This window comes from Acomys russatus, chromosome X, assembly GCF_903995435.1.
Source record: "Acomys russatus chromosome X, mAcoRus1.1, whole genome shotgun sequence".
In the NCBI taxonomy this organism is placed as follows: Eukaryota; Metazoa; Chordata; class Mammalia; order Rodentia; family Muridae; genus Acomys; species Acomys russatus.
In genome coordinates this window covers 40,914,122-40,938,964 of record NC_067169.1, presented here as the reverse complement: position 1 = coordinate 40,938,964, position 24,843 = coordinate 40,914,122, and the positions used below count along the sequence as shown (strand labels likewise).

The window sequence follows — 24,843 nt, the reverse complement described above, 5'->3', positions numbered from 1 at the left end:
TGTGTCCTTTATTCAAGGATAGATTCTTCTTTGTCAAACACAGTTTGTGCAGAAACTTGAAAACACACCTTCTGCTATAAATTTGGGTAGTAAAAGAAGATTCGCTGAAAAATTCTTGGCAATTCACAGAGTACCCATAGTTGTGCTCTTCACTTAAAATACCTGATTCTTTAAATTTTGAAATACATAATTGTTACTTTAAAAATAGATATTGTAAGGATGAGGCATGGCTGAATTTCAAATGAGCTTCCTGGTGTTGCTGTTTATTGACCACAAATCATACTACACATCATATATTTAAGCCATGTTTATCCACTAGTTTTTACCAGCTACGTTTATAAGACTAACAAATTTATAATTGTCTCCATTTTACTTCCAATTTATGAGAATTTATTTAGGAGAATCTATATAATTCTATTTATTTGCGTATACATTATTTTCTCACTAACTGAATGAAAGTAAAGCAATAAAACCCTCATAATGACTTTTAAAAGATGACATAAAATACAGGGTATACTCACAGTAGAGATGGTATCATTTGTCTGAAACCAAGAAGCAAATATCGTACTAGAATTAACCAAATGTAAAGTGTCTCCACAACAGGATTAGTCAGTAAATTCCAGCAATATACTGGCATTATGATCATTTGTTAATTGCTGTATATGAGTAGTTTGTGTAATGGTAAAAACACGATGGTTATGGTAAGATTTTTTCTTATCTTTCAATGTATTATCTTTGGTATAGCATTTATCAATAGTTTAAAATTTTTTTAGATATCTGTAAATATTTGACAAAGTTCTGAGAGTACATGTATACTTCATAGAATAAATGTATTAATATGTTTCCTCAAGAAACAAATATTTCAGTGAATATTGTTACTGTGGTTGTCTTCCTTCACCCCACTGAATGCCTCTATGCTTCAGTACAAGTTAGAACTCTTTCAAATAAAATTGCATTGGTCTCATTGAAACTCATGAACCAAAATAAAATGCAAATCTATTTTCAAAGTCTTATGAGATAATTTATTTTCATCTTTATTCACATAGTCTTTTATTTTTGGTTTTAATTTCTACCTTGATTTTCATGTAGCAAAATTTGCTGGGTCCTATGCAAGACAGAACATATTCTGAACCTATGCATATGTCAATAAAAAATACGAAAATTTGTCCTGATCCCAAGGATCTTATATTAAAGCTTGTGTCAGTCTATAGAAGAAAATTAACTGGAAAATGTGCAGCTTAAATGTGATGATATGTGGTTTTAAAGTTTCTTTCAAGATATACAATTTTGTCTTCATTTACATATTCTGACAGAAAGAAAATATATGCTTTGTGCAATAAATAAGAGACAATATGCTGAAGAAAAGAATGATATTGAAGTTGGAAAACACTATATAGTTTCTTATTATAGTTTGTTTCAGGTACAATAAATGGTTAAATATTATCAAAAATAAAATTAGCCTAAATTTTGAGATTCTAGCCTTGTCTGGAAAGAAAAATCACATTTAATTCGCCATGGCAGTGATCTGAGATAAATGATTACTAGTTTTTCTCCTGTGGAATGGCATCTAAGAGAAAAGTGGATGGAAGAAGAAGGAGGAGAAGGAGGAGGAAGAAGAAGAAAAGGAAGAAAGAAGAAAGAAGCAGAAAAAGAAGAAGGAGAAGCGCAGAAGCAGACGCTGAAGAAGAAGCGTCCTCTGACTTGACTTGTAGACTTTTCAGATAGATCAGAAATCAAACCTAAATTGCAGTTTCTTACAATGAACATGAAATTCACATTCTCCAAAACAGAGTTCTGAGTGTTTATTATATCATTGTAAATAGGAAAAAAACTATATATACTATCTATTTCAGGTAATTCTAATTCTAGAATGTGATGTGATTGGAAACTGATGTTGACCTGAACTTTGTCCCTCATGAGTGTATATGAAGTAGTCTTTTTTAAAAAGATGTATTTATTTATTTTATGTATATGGGTACACTATCTTCATACACACCAGAAGAAGGCATCAGATCTCATTATAGATGGTTATGAGCCACCATGTGGTTGCTGAGAATTGAACTCAGGACCTCTGGAAGAACAAGAATCAGTGTTCTTAATCGCTAAGCCATCTCTCTAGACTCTTGAAGTAGTCTTTACAGGGGAAGAAGTTTAAAAATTTCTATAGTTTTCTGTGGAACTTGCCACTGTAACATTGATTCTCGGCTTCATTAAAGACATTTTTATCTTGGCTATAAAGGTAGATATAAATTAGTTCAATGAGTATAATTTTGGATAAACTTCTTAAAGTACTTACTTTCAAATTCTCATTTATAACATGTAAGTAGATCTGTTAAAGTGTTACTGAGTAAATATGAACATATACTTATATATAAAATATATACATTTATATATGTGCCAGTTAATAGATGAATACATTTCAACCCTATTTATGACTGTATTTTATATACTGAACTTTTATGAGAAAAGTTGTATTGAAGACAATGTGTAAATATCAATTATATTCCTTCTCAATTCTAAGATTTATGTAAACTCTTGACAACACATAAATATCTGTATATTACATTACTCACTAGTATAAATTACGATACATAAAGGAAAATAGATACTTAGGATATCTAAGAATAATATGTTAAATATAGATATAAACAAGGTTTTGATACTAGAAATAAGAAAAAATATCATAGGAGTAATTTCATTTAAAGATAAAAATTGCCTTACAGGATTCACTTCTGTTGTTAGAAATATGTACATGGCATAAAAATTATTTATTGATATAAAAAAACATGTCCTCAACCCAAAGCAATTCAGTGCGAGCTGTGATATTTGAAATAAAAATAGATGGTTGCTAAGTAACATTAGCATATATGACAAAGTCAACTTATAATAACACATGCAATACATACATGCCTCTTTAACTACCACTGCATCTTATCTTGATTTCAGCATATCAATTTTATTCTTACCATTCGAAAATATTATTTCCCATTGTCTCAACTACTTTTCTCCTCAATGAGACCAACCATCAACAGAAAACAACTAAAAGGAGGAAACAGTTATTTTGGCTCATAAGTATAGAAGATGTAGTCAATCACTGCAAGGGAGGTTGGTTGAACAAACTTCAACGTGGACAGGGAGAACAGAAAATGCCAGGAACAAGGCCAGGATAGCAGTAAGTATAACTTCCAAAATCATACCTACTGAAATAACACGATCTGAAATCAAACGCAATGACTTTTTGCCTTCAACTAATCCTACCTCCTACTATACCAGCCACTTCCCAAAACACAGTCATCAAACTGGAAACAATAGCATAAGAGCTTGCAGAAAAAATTTTGTCTTCAAACTATGACACCATCTTCAAATTGTATTCATTCCACCTATTATTCAAAATAATATCTCTCCCCTCTCTCCACTGTACCCTTCTTCCTTCTATTTTCTCTTTTAGGGTGTTATTACATACAAAGACAAAGTCTTATAGAGTCACTTATATATTTTTTCTTTCTATTTGTGATTTATTATTATTTTTATATATAAATTCATACTATTGCACATATATACTATGAACTTCATACAGCAAGGAGAAGCACTAAACAATCAAGAATTATACATTCATACTGATTTGGCTATTTGCATTTGGCCACCTTGAAGAAAACATCTTTTCTATCTTGGTGAGTCTAATATTCTGAATGTAATTCAATATCTACCAAATCTCATCACTATCAACTTAAAACATCTATCTACACCTAAAAGCATCTTACTTCCTAAACAACTCTGCTTAATTGTAAAACTAAACTATCTGTTGTTGAATCCCATGACAAACTCTGGCAAGACAGGGTAAGCAAGTTCTCAGTAGTTCCTGCCTAATAAATATGTCTGTCAGATATATTGAGTCAGAAAGCTGAAGATGATGCTCCAATGTTATTGAGAGTTTTGTGTGACAGTTCAGGCAGCAAATTGTCTCTGTAATCTTCTCATTTTGGAAGCAGCTAACCTGTACTCTCTGTATACTAACATAATAAATTTTATATCAGTTTTAGTTTAAAAATAAAATAAAGTAAAATAAAATATTGAAAGGATTTCATTGCTTTATTTTTCTTCTGAAATGCTTAATATGTGGCCAATCACAGAGAATATTTCAGCTTATGCAGCAACATTAATAATATCGATTTGTTTTTTTACTTATACATATATTTTATTGCACAAATACAAAATAAATACATAGAGCAAAAGGAACCACTAAATAAACAAGAATTATATTAATATTACATTCATAATACTAGGTTCTAAAATCCAAAATGACCCAAGCAGGCACAAGAATCCAGCAAACAAGAACTTTAGTTGATATTGCACTAACCAAGGACAATATAATAGTAAACATCGAACCCCTACTCTGATCTACCCAATGGACAGGACATTCTCCACAGTTATGTGGAGAGTGGAGAATGACTTTGACACGAACTCTGGTGTTCCATATTTGACCAACTCCCCTTAGTGGGGAGGCATGGTGAGACTCAAAAAAAGAATAAGCAGGCTACCAAGATGAGACTTGATAGCCTATGACCATATAGTGGGGGAGGAGGCCCCCTCGGTCATACACCTAGGGGAGGGGAATAGGGTGAAGGCAGGAGTGAGGGAGGAATGGGAGGATAAAAGTTATGGGATAACAATTGGTTTGTAATCTGAATAAATTAACAAAATTTAAAAGAAAGAACTTTAGTTGATTTAGGCAGCAGAAACTGACCAGTAATGGCCAACAACACAGACTTGCGATCTGATTATGTCTCTGAACACTCATCTTAGTAAATATTTAGGCAGATGACAAAAATTTATTATACTCAGGCTGCTAATGATAGACCAGGGACACATAACAGATTTGGGAGCTGAGCTGTGACCCAAGCAAGAATGTCACAGACTTTTAAAGCCGGAAATCCACAAATATCTGTGTCAAGCTACAATACATTTTTCCACCAATCAGGATTTAGGGATAGGTGACTTCCTTAGGAGCTTGTCTTTATGGTACACTTAATCTTTTTTCATTGGTTAGGCTATTCAATGTACATGCCTATATCTGCCAAGCAAGATGTCAGTTACCGAGGAAGTCTTGAGAACTTAAATTTTATTTGTGTCCTACTCACAATGGCAGTTTGGTTACTTCTTAAAATAATTGGGTAAGAACCACATATAAAGGAGAACAAATGCCATTTGTTTCCCTGACTTGGGGTTACCTGTTTCAGCATAATTTCCCCCTGTTCCATCCATTTACCTTCAAATTGATTTTACTTTACTGTTGAATAAAGTTCCATTGTGTGTATAAAAATAACATTGATTTGTATTTGCAGATACTGTTTCTTCAAAGTAATAAAAATAGTTCCTAACATTGTCTTATTAATCTTTATAGTACATGCTAGGAGACTAGGTAGGCAGCATTTGACATTACCCACACATTATTGAATTTTTATTTTTAGAAAAATAAACTTTTAACACTCACAGTAGAAACTTAACACTGGTAATCAACTCTATTACTTTCATGGCTAGCTCTAAGATTTTTTTTCCGTGAAAGACCCAATCAGTTACATTGTATTTGTCATATGTCTTTCCAATTTGTAGCAGGCTGTGTATATGTGTAAAGGTGAGTACATGATAAATAAAATACATAAGTTTTATATACAAAGGGATTATTTTGCCATCTAGAGGCTACTTAGTAGAAGCACCATTCAGTGGTAAACGTTGATAGTGGTAGATGAAATCTTCACAAGACAAGTTGAATGAGTCCAGATCCACCAGTGTATCTGCCCAAACTCCAGTACCAACCAAGGACAATGCATGCAGTAAACCTAGACCCCTGATTCAGATCTAGACAATGGACAGCTCAATCTTCATGGTTGTGGGGAGAGCAGGGACTGCCTCTGATGTGAATTCTGGTGCCCCCTATTTTACTAATTCCCTTTGGTCAGGAGTCGTGCTGGCACTCAGAGGAAGGGAAAGCAGGCTACCTGGTAAGACCTGATAGCCTGTAGTCATATGGTGGGGACGGAGGTCCTCCTCTGTCACAAGCCTAGAGTAAGGGTATAGAGTGAAAGAGGAAGGGAGGCAGGAAATTGAAGATACAAGTGAGGGGATAATAATCGGGATGTAATCTGAGTAAATTATTTAAAAGAAAAAAAGGAAAAAAAAGTTGAATGGTCCAAAGCGCCTGATGTCCCCTTCTTTCACAGTGGATCATTTTGTAATTAAACAGGGATGGTTTAAAACATTGCAGTATGGGTATTATTATCGAGCAGAGTCTAATACTTTGTTCAAATTTGGATAATACTAACTATTAAAATCCTCTGGACCTTCAGTCCTTTTTAAATTTTACTTGACATTTTAACTCTTGTAAGCTCTAAATAAATGCTAGCCAACTGGGTAACAGTAATATATATATGTAATTTCTGGTCAGTTGTTTAAACGCCCAGTAAAAATATTTTTATTGGATGTATTTTCTCTTTGCATGCACACATTCATTTATAAACATATTATAAAACCATAGGCTGGTTTCAGTGAATCAAGTGTCTGTTTTATAAGCACATAAAAAACATGGACAAAGTCTAGGTCATCTATAACGTTTGGGCAAGGGTCTATGAAATAAAAGCAGAAATATCCCTGGAGTTTGCTGACTAGCTAGTCTAACCAGTCTAGTACATGATTGAGTGGTTGGGGAGTATACCCAATATCCATCCATGACCTCTACATACATGAACACACCCTCCTCTAATTTCCTCAGAACATAAGATAGTTGAAAATGTAATTTCTTACATAAGGCTCTTAATATCATTTTATAATCTTGAAACTCAGTTTGTTTCTAAAATTCAATTTTCCTCTAATCATTTAAAATAACTATAAAGAACCGTGTTTTATCCTTGGAATGTTGTATTTCTGGAAAATGGCTGAGAAAAAGGATGAAAGCCACTCAACAAATCACCTCATTTTGTAGATAACAATTACCAAGTCTTCAAGAAGCCAACCCACTTACACAGGAACAGAGAACTGATAAAATTTTGAATTGTGTTATGCACATCAAATGTCCTAGTAATCCTTTCCTCCAACTTCAGTTCCCAAGTTGATTTGTTTCATCCTTAGTGAACACTGTCAATTACAAATGTTAGGTCATTGGATTCTCAGTCTTCCATTTTTAGAGCTTGGCAATTGTAGTATCTTTGATTCTGATTATCTGAATATAGAGGAAGGCTTGCTATTGACAAAAGGAAACTCTCTTCTCTTTGACAGGTACACAAGAATGAATGGGCTAAGTGACAATTACCATTGTTATTTCTTACCAATTGTTGTCACTTAAAGACAAGGGGTAAAACTGCATCTGACTTGAGAGGTCAGGAATGCCAGTATAGTTAAGACATACTGATGTGTGTATAACAACACACCCTTTTGGATGACTGGGTCTGAGACTTACATTGTACAGCTTGAAAATTCTCTCCAGGGCCTGGAGAGATGGCTCAGAAGTTAAGAGCACTACCTGCTTTTCCAAAGGTCCTGAGTTCAATTCTCAGCAACCACATGGTGGCTCACAACCACCTAGAAATCTAGTGCCTTCTTCTGATGTGCAGGCATGCATGTATGCAGAATACTATATAAATAATAAATAAATAATTCTTTAAAAAAGTAAGAAAATTCTCTTCATCCATTCATATGATCTGACTCCCTTGTAATTACTATTTGGGTGCTAATACCTTTGAATAGAAAGTAAAAATTTGCTTGTTTATTTTTCATAATACCTTTTATTTCAGATGCATTCTTAGTCAAAAGGGATGTCTCACACAAAAGTTTATTTCTACATGATGTGTTAATGGAGAATGACAGTATAATACCAAAGAACATGAGCCACACAGGGAAATTCTTTCAAGCCAAACCACAACTGTATGAAGAATGACAACATGATACCATGGAACTGCCACTATTTTTAATTAATTGACTTTACAGGTTTTTAGAAATTCACTGGTATGTCTTTTACTTAGGGCTAAAAAGCCAGAGTAGCATTCGATAGCAGTGCTAAAACATAAATCTCACATTGTCAAATGCTGCTATGGATGAGGAGGTCTCATTTGCTCTGGATCTATTAAGATGAAAAGCTTGAGAAGTGCAGATGCATTCATTCAAGGCATTTTTCAGATTGCAAGAACATTTAGTGCTAAAAGTATCCTATAGAAAGGAAACATTCAAGTTGAAAGCTAATTATAGCTAATACTTTAAAAACTAAATTAGACATGAACAGTAAGTAGTGAGCCATAAACTTTGAGAAATATTGAATGTAGGCATCCCCTTTAACATTTTCAACATAAGCTGAACTTTTTTCCTTAAAGCTTTCTCAATTCCCTTAACTGGGCATTCCCTTTGATTTTTCCCCTCTTAAAAAAAGCTTACCCAGTAAGCTCTGGTTTTGGATATTTATTAACTTCCACTCCTACTATATTCATGCACGGACTCTTCTCATTCACTCTTTTCCTTTGAGCCTATCCTCATAAATCTCAAATTTCCATGAGATAAGGAATTCTGTACTTTTAATTTCATGTGTAATTGTCCTCAGTCTCTAGTAAGTATATTACAATATTACTGTGCCTGCCTCCTGCCTATATTTTATTATAGTAAATGAAATGTTGATGGATGAATGAGATAATATAGATGCATGTAATGCTTATTATATAACAAACTATGACAGGCATGTTGTTTCGTGGTTTTAAAGTAAACAGTCCATCTAATTTTTTTGCATAAAGATGCTAGAATTCATAGTCAAACATTTTGTTGGTATCTCTTTCCAAAATTTTTATTCATCAATGATTTGTTTCAGTGATAATTACCTAAAATCTCTGAGTGTAGTTATCAGATGTTCAATAATACTGTCCTGGTGCTCAGGGAGATATTTGCAGGCTTTTGCTTATGCTACTCAATATGATTCCAGTTTTAGCAACTGAATCTTTCATTTACTGTCAATCTACTTGATGTATTTGTTGAGAAAATACAGCATTCTTTATATGTCTTGAATATTCTCCATAATATCTTACTGATTCCAACTCTGCTGATTTTTAAAATACTCAGGAAAGAAAAAATTATGGAATCATGTATATAAAACAAGTAGGAGTAATTAACAAGTACAGTATCCACCAATCATTATTTTCATAGGTGATAGCGATGCTAAATATAATGACATTGACATACATATATCAATACAAATAATTGATCATTCATTCTTATCAAATGTACTATACTACCAATTTCATAAGGAACTACATTTTTATCAATCACAGAAAAATAAAAAATGCTAAGTTAAATTATCTTCTCATTTTACATTATATCTTGATTTCAGAGATATTAAACTGATTTTTTCGGATCCGTATGTAAAAACAAACAAACAAAAAAAAAAACAAAAAAAAAAAAGAAAGAAAGCATAAAATACCCATGATATAATTAAAGTGTGTCTATTCCATGCCCCTGGCTTTCAAATTTCAATGTACTTCCTCTGTGAAGGGTAAAAATGAAAGCTTTTCTTGTCATAGAGTCTTATAAATATCTTCACTCAATTCTTTGTAAAAACCATTGCTGCAACTCTAAATTTGTTTAATAAAAAAGGCATTTAAAACCTTACATTATTACACATGCAGATTTAGACCATGTGGTGTCATAGCTTTCCAGAAAGTAAAATCAATCCCACAAAAATTTCATATCCCACAAAAGTTTCAAAGGAACTTTGTAGAGCATGCTCTGTCCTGTGGCAATCTCATTTCAAACAATTTTCTTTTGCAAACAGAAATTGAAAAATCGAAAATACACAAGTATGTGATACTCCTTCTCTTATTGTTAGATGTTCCATGCATTTAACTTTCAATTAGCTACCAAGAAAATGAACATATCCTTTCAGAGTAACTGGAGGTTTTACGGTCAGCCAATGAGAATATCATTACACACCTAACCAGATTATTAGATAAGATACAAAGAAATAACCATACAATGAAAAGGAGTGCCAGCACTTTTGTTTATTGGTCTATAACATTTGACCTTTAGTCTTTCATTTCACAACAAAATGCCCAGTCTTACCCTGTAACAACTTGTAATTAATTTAAAATCTCTTTCTCTTCTTTACCATGAAGAATGCAATATCTAAGACACAAAAACAGTTGCTGCCTTCTAATGTATATTTAGCATTCATTATGTGACTGAAACTATTGCATCTCATGTATATCAACTATTTAGTAGAGTTTACTCTTCAAGAATGTATTATTATTTGTATTACTTTTACTTGAATACAGAAATAGTGTAGACATTATAAAATTCTTACATTTTATTCTGTTCTTAAAAATATACTATCACCTTACAAATCTGTAATTTTAAAGAGGTAACATTGGCACAAGACTAACAAGTAAACTTAAATTCATTCAGAATTCATGAGTTTACCGAATAACATCCCTTTTCTGCTTCAAGGTCCTGATTAGATCCATATTGAATATAGTTCTCATTTTTGCTTATGCTCTTGCAATCTATAAGATTTTGTAATCTTTCAATGATAGCTATGGTAGTAAAATTTGAAGATATGTCATGAAATGTTCTTTGACCTTAGATTCACTACGAATCTTCTCATCATTAGATTGTGGATAGGACTAACTTGTTCACTCTTTGTGATAATATAATAAGGAAGACAATTGTGATAAAGTTTAACAAAAGTGGAAACTGGAACAGAGAAATGTTCAATTTAAGATCTTGTGGCTGAAGCTAGATAATATATTCATGTACCTAAAGCTCATTGTTAAACTGAATTGTAATGCCTATATTTGAATATTGGTATATTACTTACCACCCCTATAATATTTACTCACTCCTGGTTATGCTAATGATATGTTAAAGATTCTTAATAATTTTACTTATTTCATGCTTCAATGTTTAATGCAGTACCTAGTTTTTTCTGTATTTCTTGATAATTTTAACCATTAAATTTGCCAAATTTTAAGTTGTTGCCCACATTAACTTTGTTAGCTGTGTAGTCAGGAGAATTAAGAATTTTCTCAGTGTCTCCCCTAGGGGAGAGGAATAAGGGGAAAATGGGAGGGAGGGAAGAATGGGAGAATACAAGGGATGAGATAACCATTGAGATGTAACAAGAATAAATTAATTTAAAAAAAATTTAAAAAAAGAATTTTCTCAGTGTATCTTTTGTTCAATTCTCAAAGAAAATGTTCTGAAATTCTAAATGAGTGCTTGTTTGTCGTGAGAACATGTTCCATAACTGCTACAAAACAATTTGGGTACTGAGGAAGAAGGCAATGCATCCCCCAGTAAATTTACCAAGTGTGGCAATCAAGGAGAAACTTCCATTATCCACAAATATACTCAAAAATTTTGGGAAGAGATGACTTTAAGGGTAAAACTATAGGAAAAATGAAAATAACCCCAAACAAGAGTACTCAAAACTTGGTACTTAGTAGGTAGTGTATCTGGAGATACTCATTTGTGTTCTTAGTAGTTTATAATAAAGTGAATAGTAATGCTGTGTTTTATCTCTCAATAATTTTGAATAACAATTCTCCTCCAACCAGCTGTTAAATTATAAATAATTTGTGTTATATCAAAAAAGTGCTGTCTGTCCCAGTTTCCTGGTAAGTGAAGGCTTTCGTGGGACATGCCCCTTGGGCTAGTATGCAGATATAAGTGAGTATATACCATTTGATTCTTTCTGCTTCTGGGTTAACTCACTCATTATGATCATTTCTAGCTCAATCCATTTATCCACAAATTTCGGGAATTCCTTGTTTTTAATAGCTGGGTAGTATTCCATAGTGTATATGTACCACAGTTTCTTTATCCACTCTTCTACTGAGGGACACTTAGGCTGTTTCCATGTTCTGGCTATTATGAATAAGGCTGCTATGAACATGGTTGAACAAATTTTCTTGTTGTGTGCTGGAGCATCTTCTGGGTATATTCCAAGGAGTGGAATAGCTGGGTCTTGAGGAAGCCCTATTCCCATTTTTCTGAGATAGTACCAGATAGATTGGGACTCTAAATGAGAGACGCATGGGAGAACAGCAAAATAAAAGGATACAGAGGGTCCTAGAAATCTACAAGTAGAACAATATGATAGGCAGATTTGGGCCCAGGGGTCCCGCTCAAACTAAGGCACCAGCCAAGGACAATACAGGAGGTAAACTTTAAACCCCTTCCCAGATCTAGCCAATGGTCAGAATATTCTCCACAGTTGAGTGGAGAGTGTGATACGACTTTCTCATGTACTCTGGTGCCTCACATTTGACCATGTCCCCTGGAGGGGGAGACCTGGTGGCACTCAGAGGAAGGACAGCAAGTAGCCAAGAAGAGACTTGATACCCTATGAGAATATATAGGGGGACGTAATCCCCCTCAGGAACAGACATAGGGGAGGGGAATAATGGGAAAATGGGGGGGGGGAGGAATGGGAGGATATAAGGGATGGGATAAACATTGAGATGTAACAAGAATAAATTAATTAAAAAAATGAAAGGAAAAAAAAAGTGCTGTCAATAGTATTAACTCATGAACATTTGAAAAAACACTGAGAAATTAATTTTAGTTCTGTTTGTCATCAAAATACAGTATCTATTTTTCCATTGATGAACTCCTTCAATGATTTAAATTGTACTTTTAAATTTATTTCATTTATTCAAAATGAATAGAATATCATTGGGGTATACATGTGACAGACTGCATGTAAGGTCAGAGGGAACCTTGTGGATGAGGATTCTTTCCTTCCACCTCGTGGGTTCAATGGATCAAATTCAGATTATCAGGCTGTCTGCTAAGTGCCTTTATCCACTAAGACATATCAAGGCCATCAATAATTTTACTTATGGTTTATATGTCTGTATTGTTCTATTTATATGGATTAACTTTAACACTGTTCAAAGCATATTGTTATATTCATATAATTAAATAGTGTCCCAAAGCCCATTTTCTTCACTGGAGAATGTATACTACCTTTTGTGGAAATATAAGACTCATAAACTGTAATATAGTGATGTTATAATTCTTTATCTGATAATTATCACGAGAAGCATGCACTATCAGTAGAACTAACAAAACATACTCAATAGTATAAATACTGACTTTTCACAACATAGTATTGGCTATAATAAGTTAAAGTATGGTCGTTACATTTACTAGGAGTGATATGTATGTCCTATACAATTGATCAACATTTTTGTTTACTATTTATTTATTATCCCATTATCAAAGCTGCAAAAATTTATAGTATATCAATTACTGGGAGTTTTCTGAATGACTAATATGATAAAATTGACAGAGTTGACATTATAGATTCTTTAAGCTTAAAGATTCATTGGTGGTATGAACAAGATGCATTATTTATGAGTCATTAATCAATTGGGATGACATGTTATCATATGTCTTTGGTGTATTTGGAATTGTATTAGAGTATGCAAAGCACACTATAAGTACAATTTTTACCAGTCTCTAATTATTATCACTTCATATGTTTTCAGTCTTATTATTAAGTATAATTAGTATAATTGAAAATTTGATGAATTTACAATAGATCCTGAGTCTCAGTGGTATATAAAGAGATTTCTTGGTATATATTCATAATTCATATATATATACATATATATACCTGTATATGCATGTATGTGGCACTTATTTGTAATAACTAGTGTAACACTAACATATTAAAAGGCATGTGCATTTTTGTATGGTTACATTTATCACAAATCTTGGTATCAATAAACTACTAGTGTGCTAATTTAGTTAAAATGTATAATGAAAGAGTTTATAATAAATATCTAAGTATAGTGCTAGTTAGTACTATTAAAAGAGGAGTAACTCTGATAAGTCTTTGTATAGTGCCCAATATCATATTCACCAAGGAATATATTCTATTTTTATCTACGCTCTAGCTATTAGGTTTTAGATACAGAAAAGAATCTCATTTTAGTTATGATAGCTTCTTCCAGCATTTTTGAGGCTATGAGAGTATTTCAAATTTCTATAAAAGCCATCAGAACATTTTGTCTTATTAAATAGTCATATTAACCAATTAACCCTTTCAAAACAAGTTAGGATACACTTCCACATATGCACATGTAAATATGAGAAGATGCATGCTCCTGATATGAGAATGTTAATTGTAAATCCAAAAATTACACCCAAGGGTCAATTTCTATTGTGGCAGCACTATGCACATCAGGACAATTAAAATACCAAAGAAATCTTATTTTATTTCTTACTTATCATGTCTAAGTAAATTGATGGCTCATTACTAAGATGTCTTCAGGTTCTAGTAATTAGAATAAAAATGATGATCTTATCATGATATTCATATTGCACATTTATTCATTTCTCTTTTGATTTATAACTTATTTTTACTTACTGTAGCTTACTGAAGTCTCTTAGGCATATATATCTGTGAGTTTTTCATAATCTATACTAACTGTTAAAAGGGTAACAATATAATCTAGTGAACTATAAGTAAGAATCTTGGTAGTAAAGTGGGATACATATTCACATTCATTCTGCAGTCCTTTTCTGGGTCATTATGAATGGCAGAGTTGAATAAAGTGTGTGAACAGCAGTAGAACCATTTTTTTACAAGTAGAAATAGAATCCAAAATACACTGTCACAACATTTGCAGTTCCAAATAATTTTTAAACTTCTGTATTTTGCTTTGGTACAATAACTAGACATTTTTATTGATTATATACATGTCTAGGACTTAGAATTCTATTTTCTATCTTCCTTGATATGTCTATTAAGTATATTTGGTACATGAACAGTGAGCAAAATAATAATGCTGAAATGTGAAGGAAACAGATACTCACAAATATTCATGGGTAAAATTTTACATTTCTGATTAAAATAGCTATTTGGATGAAAGCATTAATAAATGTCACTCTTCAGATAAGTGTCTGATTATGAGAACCTTAAAACTATCTTTTTCCTTTTTATTTGAAATTTTATATTACAAAAAAGAGAATTATGTCCAATATAAAACTCAATGTTAATATTTCACCTAGAGGAATTGTAGGTAATACATGAAAGCACTTTGTACTTATTTGTAGAGCAGTGCTCCCAAGAAGAGAATCTGCTGTATTTCTGTATCTTATCCAGCATCAGTCACTTTGATGAGGGTCTCACACCATGAACCAGGTGTCTCCTCTTCCACAGCAGCTCCATATGTCTCCTACAGCTGTTATACTTTAGAGGTAGAATATGTCTTTTCCTCTCATAGTTTGTGTCCCTGTCAAAACGACAGATGATAGCTCTGTTGTTCTTTTGACCCACCCTGCACCCATTTGCTTTGTGATATGAAGTATAGTCATTCCTGAACTGGAGTAATAGGCAATAAGAGAAATAAATAACTATTTATTTATTGTATTCACTTTACATCCTGATCACAGACTCATTCTTCCTCTCCTCCCAGTACCATCCTCCTTCCCTCTCCTCCTCCCCCCTACTCCTTAGAAAAGGGGAGTGCCCCTTTCCTATCCACCCCAGCTTATCAAGTCACATCAGGACTGTGCCTATCCTCTTCCCCTGTGGCCTGGCAAGGCAGTCTCACCAGGGAAAGTGATCAAAAATTGGGCACCAGAGTCCATATCCATGCTTTAATAAAGGCATGAAGTCTGAGCTTCCCCTTGGCTACATCTGTGTAGGAGTGTCTAGGTCAAGGCCATGCGTGCTCCTTGCTAGGTTCTTCAGTCTCAGCAAGCCCCTCTGAGCCCTGGCTACTTGGTTCTGTTGGTCTTTTTGTGGCGCTCCTAAACCTACTTGCCTTATTCTTCTCCCCACGCACCACTTTTCAATAAGATATCCTACATATCATCCAATGTTTGGCTGTGAGTCTCATAACCTATTTCAAGGTGCTGGTGTGTGGAGCCTCTCAAAGGACAACTCTCCTAGACTCCTGTCTGCAAGCATAGCGAAGTATCATTAGTAGTGTCAGGGGTTGGATCACTCTGATGGAGTGGGTCTTGTGTGGGGCCAGGTATTGGTTGTACATTTCCTCAATTTATGCTTTCTGCTCTATCTTTATGCCTGAACATTTTGGAGACAGGGTAATTTTGGGGTTGAGTTTTTGTGGGTGGGGTGATGTTCCCCTCCCTGTACTAGGAGTCTTGTCTAGTTAGAAGGTGCCTACTTCAGACACGATGGTGCCTGCTACTAAGTCTCTTTTCCAGAGTCCCTCTCATATTCTCACTGAAACCTACCCTGACTTAGGTCTCTTGCAGAGATGCACCCACCCACATTTTCCATTTTCTCTCCGGGACTTCTCTCCTGCCCCACTCTCTTTGTTCAGATCTCCACCCTCATATCTTTCTGTGATCCCTCTCCTACCTTGTTTCTTCTCTTCTACAACTACCACTGTCTTTTCTACTTCCCCTTTTGAGTTATATTTGAACATCTTCCCTTGGGTCTTCCTTGTTGATTATCTTCTTTGGGTCTGTGCATTATGTATGTTTATCCTATACTAAGTTGCTAAAGTCCACTTATAAGTGAGTACATTTCATATATGTCTTTCTGGGTCTGGATTACCTCATTTGGAATGATCTTTTCGAGATCCATCTATTTCTCTGCAAATTTAATGATTTATTTGTTTTTAATAGCGGAGTAGTGTTCCATTGTGTAAATGTACAACAGTTTCTTTATTCATTCTTCAGTTGAGGCACACCTAGGTTGTTTCCAGTTTCTGGAGATTATGTATAAAGCCACTATGAACATAGTTGATCAAATGTCCTTTTTGTATGTTGGAGCATCTTTAGATATATACCCAGGAGTGGTATTTCTGGGTCTTGAGGTAGAACTATTTCTAATTTTCTGAAAAAGTGCCAGATTAATTTTCAAAGTAAATATACAAGTTTGCCCTCCCACCAGAAATGGAGGAGTGTTCCCCATTCACCACATCCTTGCCAGCATGTGCCGCCACCTCAGTTTTTTATCTTAGCCATTCTGACAGGTGTAAAATGGAGTTTCAAAGTCATTTTGATTTCCCTGATGACGATCGTTGAGCATTTTTTAAAGTTGCTTTTCAGCAATTCAAGATTCCTCTGTTGAGAATTCTCTGTTTAGCTCTTTACCCCATTTTTAATTGGATTATTTGGTTTCTTGGTGTTTCATTTCTTGAGTTTTTATATATTTTGGATATTAGATCTTTGTGGGATGTAAGATTGATGAAAAATTTTCCCAATCTGCAGACTGTCATTTAGTTCTATTGAGAGTATCCTTTGTCTTAACAGAAACTTTTCAGTTTCAATAGGTCTCATTTATTAATTTTTGATCTTAGGGCTTGAGCTGTTGATGTTTATGTTCAAGAAGTTTTCTCCTGTACCAATGATTTCAAGGCTCTTTTCTTTCTTTTCTAGTAGATTTTGTGTATCTGGTGATATGTTGAGGTCTTTGATCTACTTGGACTTGAATTTTGTGCATGGTGATGAATTTGGGATCTACTTGCAATTTTCTACATGCAGACATCCAGTTATGCCAGCATCATTTGTTGAAGATGCTTCCTTTTTTCAAATGTACTGTTTTGGCTCCTTTGTCAAAATCAATGTTTGTAGGTGTGTAGACTTGTTTCTAGATCTTTGATTAGATTCTATTGTTCAACCAGTCTGTTTATATGCTGGAACCATGCAATTTTTATTGCTATTGCTCTGTAGTATAGCTTGATATCATGGATGGAGATACTTCTAGAAGTTCTTATTTTGTATAGAATTGTATTAGTTATTCTGGTTTGTTATTGTTGTCGTGGTGGTTTCCATATGAAACTAAGATAAATCATATCTAAGAATATTTGATAGCTGAAGTATTTGCATCAATTCTACAGCTAAAATTTATTTGATGATGGTGATCACAAGAGAAAGTTTACTTATGAAAAATAGTAAATCGTAAGGAAAACATTTCTGTGCAATGAAATACTATCATAATTGGAGGCTAAATTAGCTTTTCTTTTCTATATTTGACATATAATCTTTAGATCTTATCTTGACAAACTGACTATCTTGTGTATTATACTACAGAATCTAGAACTTTCACTACATTATTAGTAGAATAGAGAGAATTATCTTTGTGTTTATAAATTGCTCAATATCTTAAGAGTTTGTTTATGCAAATAGAAGATAAAGAGAGAGAATAAATAAAATGGAGTAGACAAATGATGACCAAACTATAATTTTGTAAATGTTAACATGATTTCATTCATGTCTAAAATGTTGAGTTTTGATAGAATTTAATGTGTGAAGTTAAACAACACAATATCACTTTGGGAAAATACAGTATTACATGAAGCTCACTGCACAAACAGTTTTAGAGAAAAACACAATAAAGGTTTTCAACTTGAACTTATGAGATAAAGATAAAAAGAAAAAGCATATCAACTCTATTGTCTTATTGAAACATTAATGCTAGGACAACATCATAATGTTGTAATAGTTTTATTATAAGCTGCTCTTTAAATCATAATGCTTGTAGAATGAGCAAGTAGTTACCACAGCATGTTCATTGTAAATGAAGTTTCTATTTACCTTCCTATGGATTTATATGGGTTAACATTTACTATCACCAATGATGTTTATGGTCTTTAAAAGAAACTAACAGGGCAAAGCAAAGGGGTATAATTGATTCTCATTTTCAGCATACTGTATCCTGGAGTTTCAAATGGCTCTGTTGGTAGCAATGCTCTTTGCTAGTGGAAATACAGATTTCAAAATATTACTACTTTATCTTAAACAAATATGCTCAAGTACTTCTCATTTCTTGTAGAGATTTATACCAACTAAAGTCTACTTGTTATAAAGAAAATAAGGAGAAAAGCAGATGAAACAATATAGTTATAAAGTTTATAAGGGTTTGCAAATGAATAAGCAATTGGTAAATTGAGTAGTTAAGAGCCATGCCAGGTTTTATTTAACAGCATTATTTCAAAATCATGAAGTTATACCGAATCAGTAATATACCCATTTGTGCAAACTTTGACAACCAAAATTAATTTATTCTCTTGCGTATTTAAGGTTGATCCTTCACACTGCCTTAGAACACCCAAACACAGCCATACACAAATTTTATGCTTTTGGAGACGTTCTGTAATCCAAACTCATACTGCCTAGGGAGGTACTCCATATTAAAACAAAACAAAAAACCCACAAAAATCTAAACTTAGTGTTTGTCAGTTTTGCTAATCAAAATGTTTATGCCACAACTTAGCTTATCCACTAGTTGTAGATTAAAGGTTTTATTTAAAATTGTCTGCCAGATTAATCATTGACAATCCTCAAATTGAGCAATGTGATTAGCCCGTTTTTAAATAGCTCTCTATATACTTTACAGGAAAGCAGGTAATAGAATATTCAGGCCACAAATATGCCTTTTAAAGATGAATGTGTGGGATATCCGTGTTTATGACACTAAGTAAAAAATATAATTTTTCATTTATATTAATTTATTTTAAGAATTGAAAACAGCAGAGATTCTCAATGTTAGGAGAAACCATTAAAAGTTTGGAGCCAGAGTAGCTACAAAGTAACAGGGAAAAATATTTTACCAAAAATTAGAAAATATTGTGCAATGTAAAGACAGTGGAAAATGTACTTCATTAAATGCATTGATCTGTTATTGCAGCAAGTGAACTCCTCACTTGCATAAACTTCTTCTATAAGTAAATCTATAAATATAAATTATGGGACACAAAGCTACAAAGATGCCAAGAAATATTTCACCAAAAGATAATTTGTACCAAAGGAGCCAAACAAAAGGTAATTAAGGGAAATCGAAGTATGATATTATAGTTATAAAAGTCCATTGTAGTGAACTAAACTAGAAAATACTATTTGTTACATTTCACACATATTTAACAAACATATCCTGACTTTTATATTTGCTCATGGATAGGAAGAATTAACATAGTAAAAATGGCCATCTTACCAAAAGCAATTTACAGATTCAACGCAATCCCTATCAAAATACCTACACATTTCTTAAAAGACATTGAAAGTTCAATTCTCAATTTCATACGGAAAAACAAAACACTCAGAATAGCTAAAACAATCTTGTACAATAAAAGGTGCTCCGGAGGAATCTCCATACCTGATCTCAAACTGTACTATAAAGCAATAGTAATTAAAACAGCATGGTACTGGCACAGCAACAGGCTGGTTGGTCAGTGGAATCGAATTGAACACCCAGATATGAATCCACACATATATGGTCACTTGATTTTTGACAAAGAAGCCAAATCTATTCAGTGGAAAAAGGATAGCATCTTCAACAAATGGTGCTGGTCTAAATGGAGGTCTATGTGTAAAAAGAATGCAACTGGAACCATATTTGTCACCATGCACAAAACTCAATTCCAAGTGGATCAAAGACCTCAACATAAAACCAGAGACACTAAATCAGTTAGAAGAAAAAGTGCGGAAGAGCCTGGAACACATTGGCACAGGAGATAACTTCCTGAACAGAACACCAACAGCCCAGGCCTTAATGTCAACCATTAATAAATGGGACCTCATGAGGCTGAGAAGCTTCTGTAAGGCAGGAGACACTGTCAAGAGAACAAAGCGACAGCCTACAGACTGGGAAAAGATCTTCACCAACCCTACATCTGACAAAGGTCTAATATCCAAAATATATAAAGAACTCAAGAAATTAAACACCACCAAACCAAATAACCCAATTGAGAAACGGGGCTTGGAACTAAACAGAGAATTCTCAACAGAGGAATATCAAATGGCTGAGAAACACTTAAAGAAATACTCAACCTCCTTAGTCATCAGGGAAATGCAAATCAAAACAACTCTGAGATTCCATCTTACACCCATCAAATGACTAAGATCAAAAATTCGTGCTCGCTTCGGCAGCACATATACTAAAGTTGGAATGATACAGAGAAGATTAGCATGGCCCCTGCGCAAGGATGACACGCAAATTCGTGAAGCGTTCCATATTTTTTTGACAAAGAAGCCAAATCCATTCAATGGAAAAAGGATAGCATCTTCAACAAATGGTGCTGGTCTAACTGGAGGTCTATGTGTAAAAAAATGCAACTGGACCCATATTTGTCACCTTGCACAAAACTCAAATCCAAGTGGATTAAAGACCTCAACATAAAACCAGAGACACTAAGCCACTTAGAGGAAAAAGTGGGAAAGAGCCTGGAACATATTGGCACAGGAGACAACTTCCTGAACAGAACACCAACGGCCCAGGCCTTAATGTCAACCATTAATAAATGGGACCTCATGAGGCTGAGAAGCTTCTGTAAGGCAGGAGACACTGTCAAGAGAACAAAGCGACAGCCTACAGACTGGGAAAAAATCTTCACCAACCCTACATCTGACAAAGGTCTAATATCCAAAATATATAAAGAACTCAAGAAATTAAACACCACCAAACCGAATAACCCAATTGAGAAATGGGGCTTGGAACTAAACAGAGAATTCTCAACAGAGGAGTATCAAATGGCTGAGAAACACTTAAAGAAATGCTCAACCTCCTTAGTCATCATGGAAATGCAAATCAAAACAACTCTGAGATTCCATCTTACACCCATCAGAATGGCTAAGATCAAAAATTCAAGCGACACCACATGCTGGCGAGGATGTGGGGAGAGAGGAACACTCCTTCATTGCTGGTGGGAATGCAAACTAGTACAGCCACTTTGGAAATCTATCTGGTGCTATCTAAGAAAAATGGGAATAGGGCTTCCTCAAGACCCAGCTATTCCACTCCTTGGAATATACCCAGAAGATGCTCCAGCACGCAACAAAAAAATTTGCTCAACCATGTTCATAGCAGCCTTATTCATAATAGCCAGAACATGGAAACAGCCTAAGTGTCCCTCAGTAGAAGAGTGGATAAAGAAACTGTGGGACATATACACTATGGAATAGTACTCAGCTATTAAAAACAAGGAATTCCCAAAATATGTGGATAAATGGATTGAGCTAGAAATGATCATAATGAGTGAGTTAACCCAGAAGCAGAAAGAATCAAATGGTATATACTCATTTATATCTGCATACTAGCCCAAGGGGCATGTCCCACGAAAGCCTTCACTTACCAGGAAACTGGGACAGAGGGGAAGGCATCCTATTGGGACTCTAAATGAGAGACGCATGGGAGAATAGCAAAATAAAAGGATACAGATGGTCCTAGAAATCTACAAGTAGAACAATATGATAGGCAGATTTGGGCCCAGGGGTCCCGCTCAAACTAAGCACCAGCCAAGGACAATACAGGAGGTAAACTTTAAACCCTTTCCCAGATCTAGCCAATGGTCAGAATATTCTCCACAGTTGAGTGGAGAGTGTGATATGACTTTCTCACGTACTCTGATGCCTCACATTTGACCATGTCCCCTGGAGGGGGAGACCTGGTGGCACTCAGAGGAAGGACAGCAGGTAGCCAAGAAGAGACTTGAAACCCTATGAGAATATATAGGGGGAGGTGATCCCCCTCAGAAACAGTCATAGGGGAGGGGAATAATGGGAAAATGGGGGGGGAGGAATGGAAGGATACAAGGGATGGGATAAACATTGAGATGTAACAAGAATAAATTAATTAAAAAAAAATTCAATCGACACCACATGCTGGCGAGGATGTGGGGAGAGAGGAACAATCCTTCATTGCTGGTGGGAATGCAAACAGCCACTTTGGAAATCTATCTGGCGCTATGTCACAAAACTCGGACTAAGGCTTCCTCAAGACCTAGCTATTCCACTCCTTGGAATATACCCAGAAGATGCCCCAGCACACAAGAAGAACATTTGCTCAACCATGTTCATAGCCGCCTTATTCATAATAGCCAGAACATGGAAACAGCCTAAGTGTCCCTCAGTTGAAGAATAGATAAAGAAACTGTGGTACATTTACACTATGGAATACTACTCAGCTATTAAAAACAAGGAATTTTCCAAAATTTGTGGACCAATGGACTGAACTAGAAATGATTATAATGAATGTGTTAACCCAGAAGCAGAAAGAGTCAAATGGTATATACTCACTTATATCTGGAAACTCGCCCAAGGGGCATGTTCCATGAAAGTCTTTACTCCCCAGGAAAGTGAGACAGAGGGGAGGACATCCTACTGGGATTCTAGGTAAGAGAAATATAGGAGAATGGTGAAATAGATGGATCCAGAGGGTCCTAGAAACCTACAAGAAGAACATTACAATGGATGGATCTGAGCCTAGGGGTCCTGCTCAAACTATGGCACCATCCAAAGACAATATGTGCAGTAAACTTCAAACCCCTACCCAGATCCAGCCAATGGACAGGACATTCTCCGCAGTTGAGTAGAAAGTGGGGTCTGATTTTCACACGAACTTTGGTAACCCATATTTGACCATGTCTCCTGGATGGGGAGGCCTGGCAGCACTGAGAGGAAGGATAGCAGGCTACCAAGAAGAGACTTGATACCCTATGAGCATATACAGGGGGAGGAGGTCCCCCTCAGTCACAGTCATAGGGGAGGGGAGTAAGGGGAAAAAGGGAGAGAGGGAGGAATGGGAGGATACAAGGGATGGGATAACCATTGAGATGTAATATGAATAAATTAATAAAATATATTAAAAAAGAGAGATTTCAAACAGATGAATAGCTCCTTTTTTCAAGAAGCTTATAGTTTAGTAATTGACACATAGATATCTATTGATTGATCTAATGTGTTTCCAGAATGTCAGAAGCAAATATAAATTATGTTAAGATGCAGAAAATATGACTAATTTTCTCAAAATGTTATACTTTTGATCATTATGCATTTTCTATTATTTTTTCTTTATTCATTCTCTCCTGTTTTTCATAGCACTCTCCTCCACAGTTAAACACCAAATCCACTAATTCTCTCTTTTAATTTGCTCACATAATGAATTGCATTTACTTGTTTATTCACACATCCCTCCACTCCCATGAGACATGTTGATTAGCAGCTCACAATGGTACTCCGTATTAGCACTAAATGTTTGTTGAATGAATAAGCAAATGATTTTATGGAAGAATGCCAAAATAGCAATTTAGGAATATAAAATAAAGGGAAATAATTTCTAACTCATGGCACCAGTGAGAGCTTTGTGATTAATACAAGCTAGCTTTTAATCTTCTAGCTTTGACATTCATAACATGAGGAATTAATGCATATAAATCATCTACATGCTCATAATTTTGATTTTAAATGGTGAAAGTAATATTTTAATAATTTATGTCCATATTTAAGTTTTTAATCTATAATTTTGTTTCTAAAACCAAGTGCTATTATTAATGGAAATTAAGATTTCTATCAAATTTGTATATTTCCCTATCTATAAAGGATTCAAAACTAAAGCTACATATTTTGATTGCTTTTATGATGATAATATATGTGTGTGTGTGTGTGTGTGTGTGTGTTAAGGAAAATCTAATCGATATATATTCAATTTACTGAGTACTGTTTTCATATACATATGGATAATAACTCCCTAAGACAATTTAACACTATTTGATTGTACTGAATAAAATACATTCAAGTGGAGAGAGTAAAATCATTTTATCAGTCTTTCTTTATTAACTAAAATTTACCTGTGTGTTTTATTTATTTCCAAGTTTTAAATGTCCCAATTATAATACATTTATATATAATATTTTCCTCCATGCTTCTCTTATCTTTCTTTTACACAATATTTTACATTTATATATTTATTCTCTGTACATTGTGAATGATCACAGGGGGCAACTGTAAGGAGTTAGTTCTGCTTTTTTTTAAACATGTAAGTTCAAGGATTTAAACTCAAGTCTTCAGGGTTGACAGATTGTACCTTTACTCACTGAACCATCTTGCATGCCTCTG

General features: G+C 34.3%; 1 protein-coding gene and 1 non-coding gene across 3 annotated transcripts in view; both read left to right on the top strand.

The window, feature by feature from the left end:
* Positions 1-24,843, top strand: part of Il1rapl1 (interleukin 1 receptor accessory protein like 1) — a 1,408,761-nt gene that overhangs the window by 436,477 nt on the left and 947,441 nt on the right. The gene's annotated exons all lie outside the window — the stretch shown is intronic.
* LOC127186124 (U6 spliceosomal RNA) lies at positions 20,865-20,971 on the top strand. Its single transcript, XR_007830353.1, has one exon. It is a non-coding gene; the product is annotated as a U6 spliceosomal RNA (small nuclear RNA).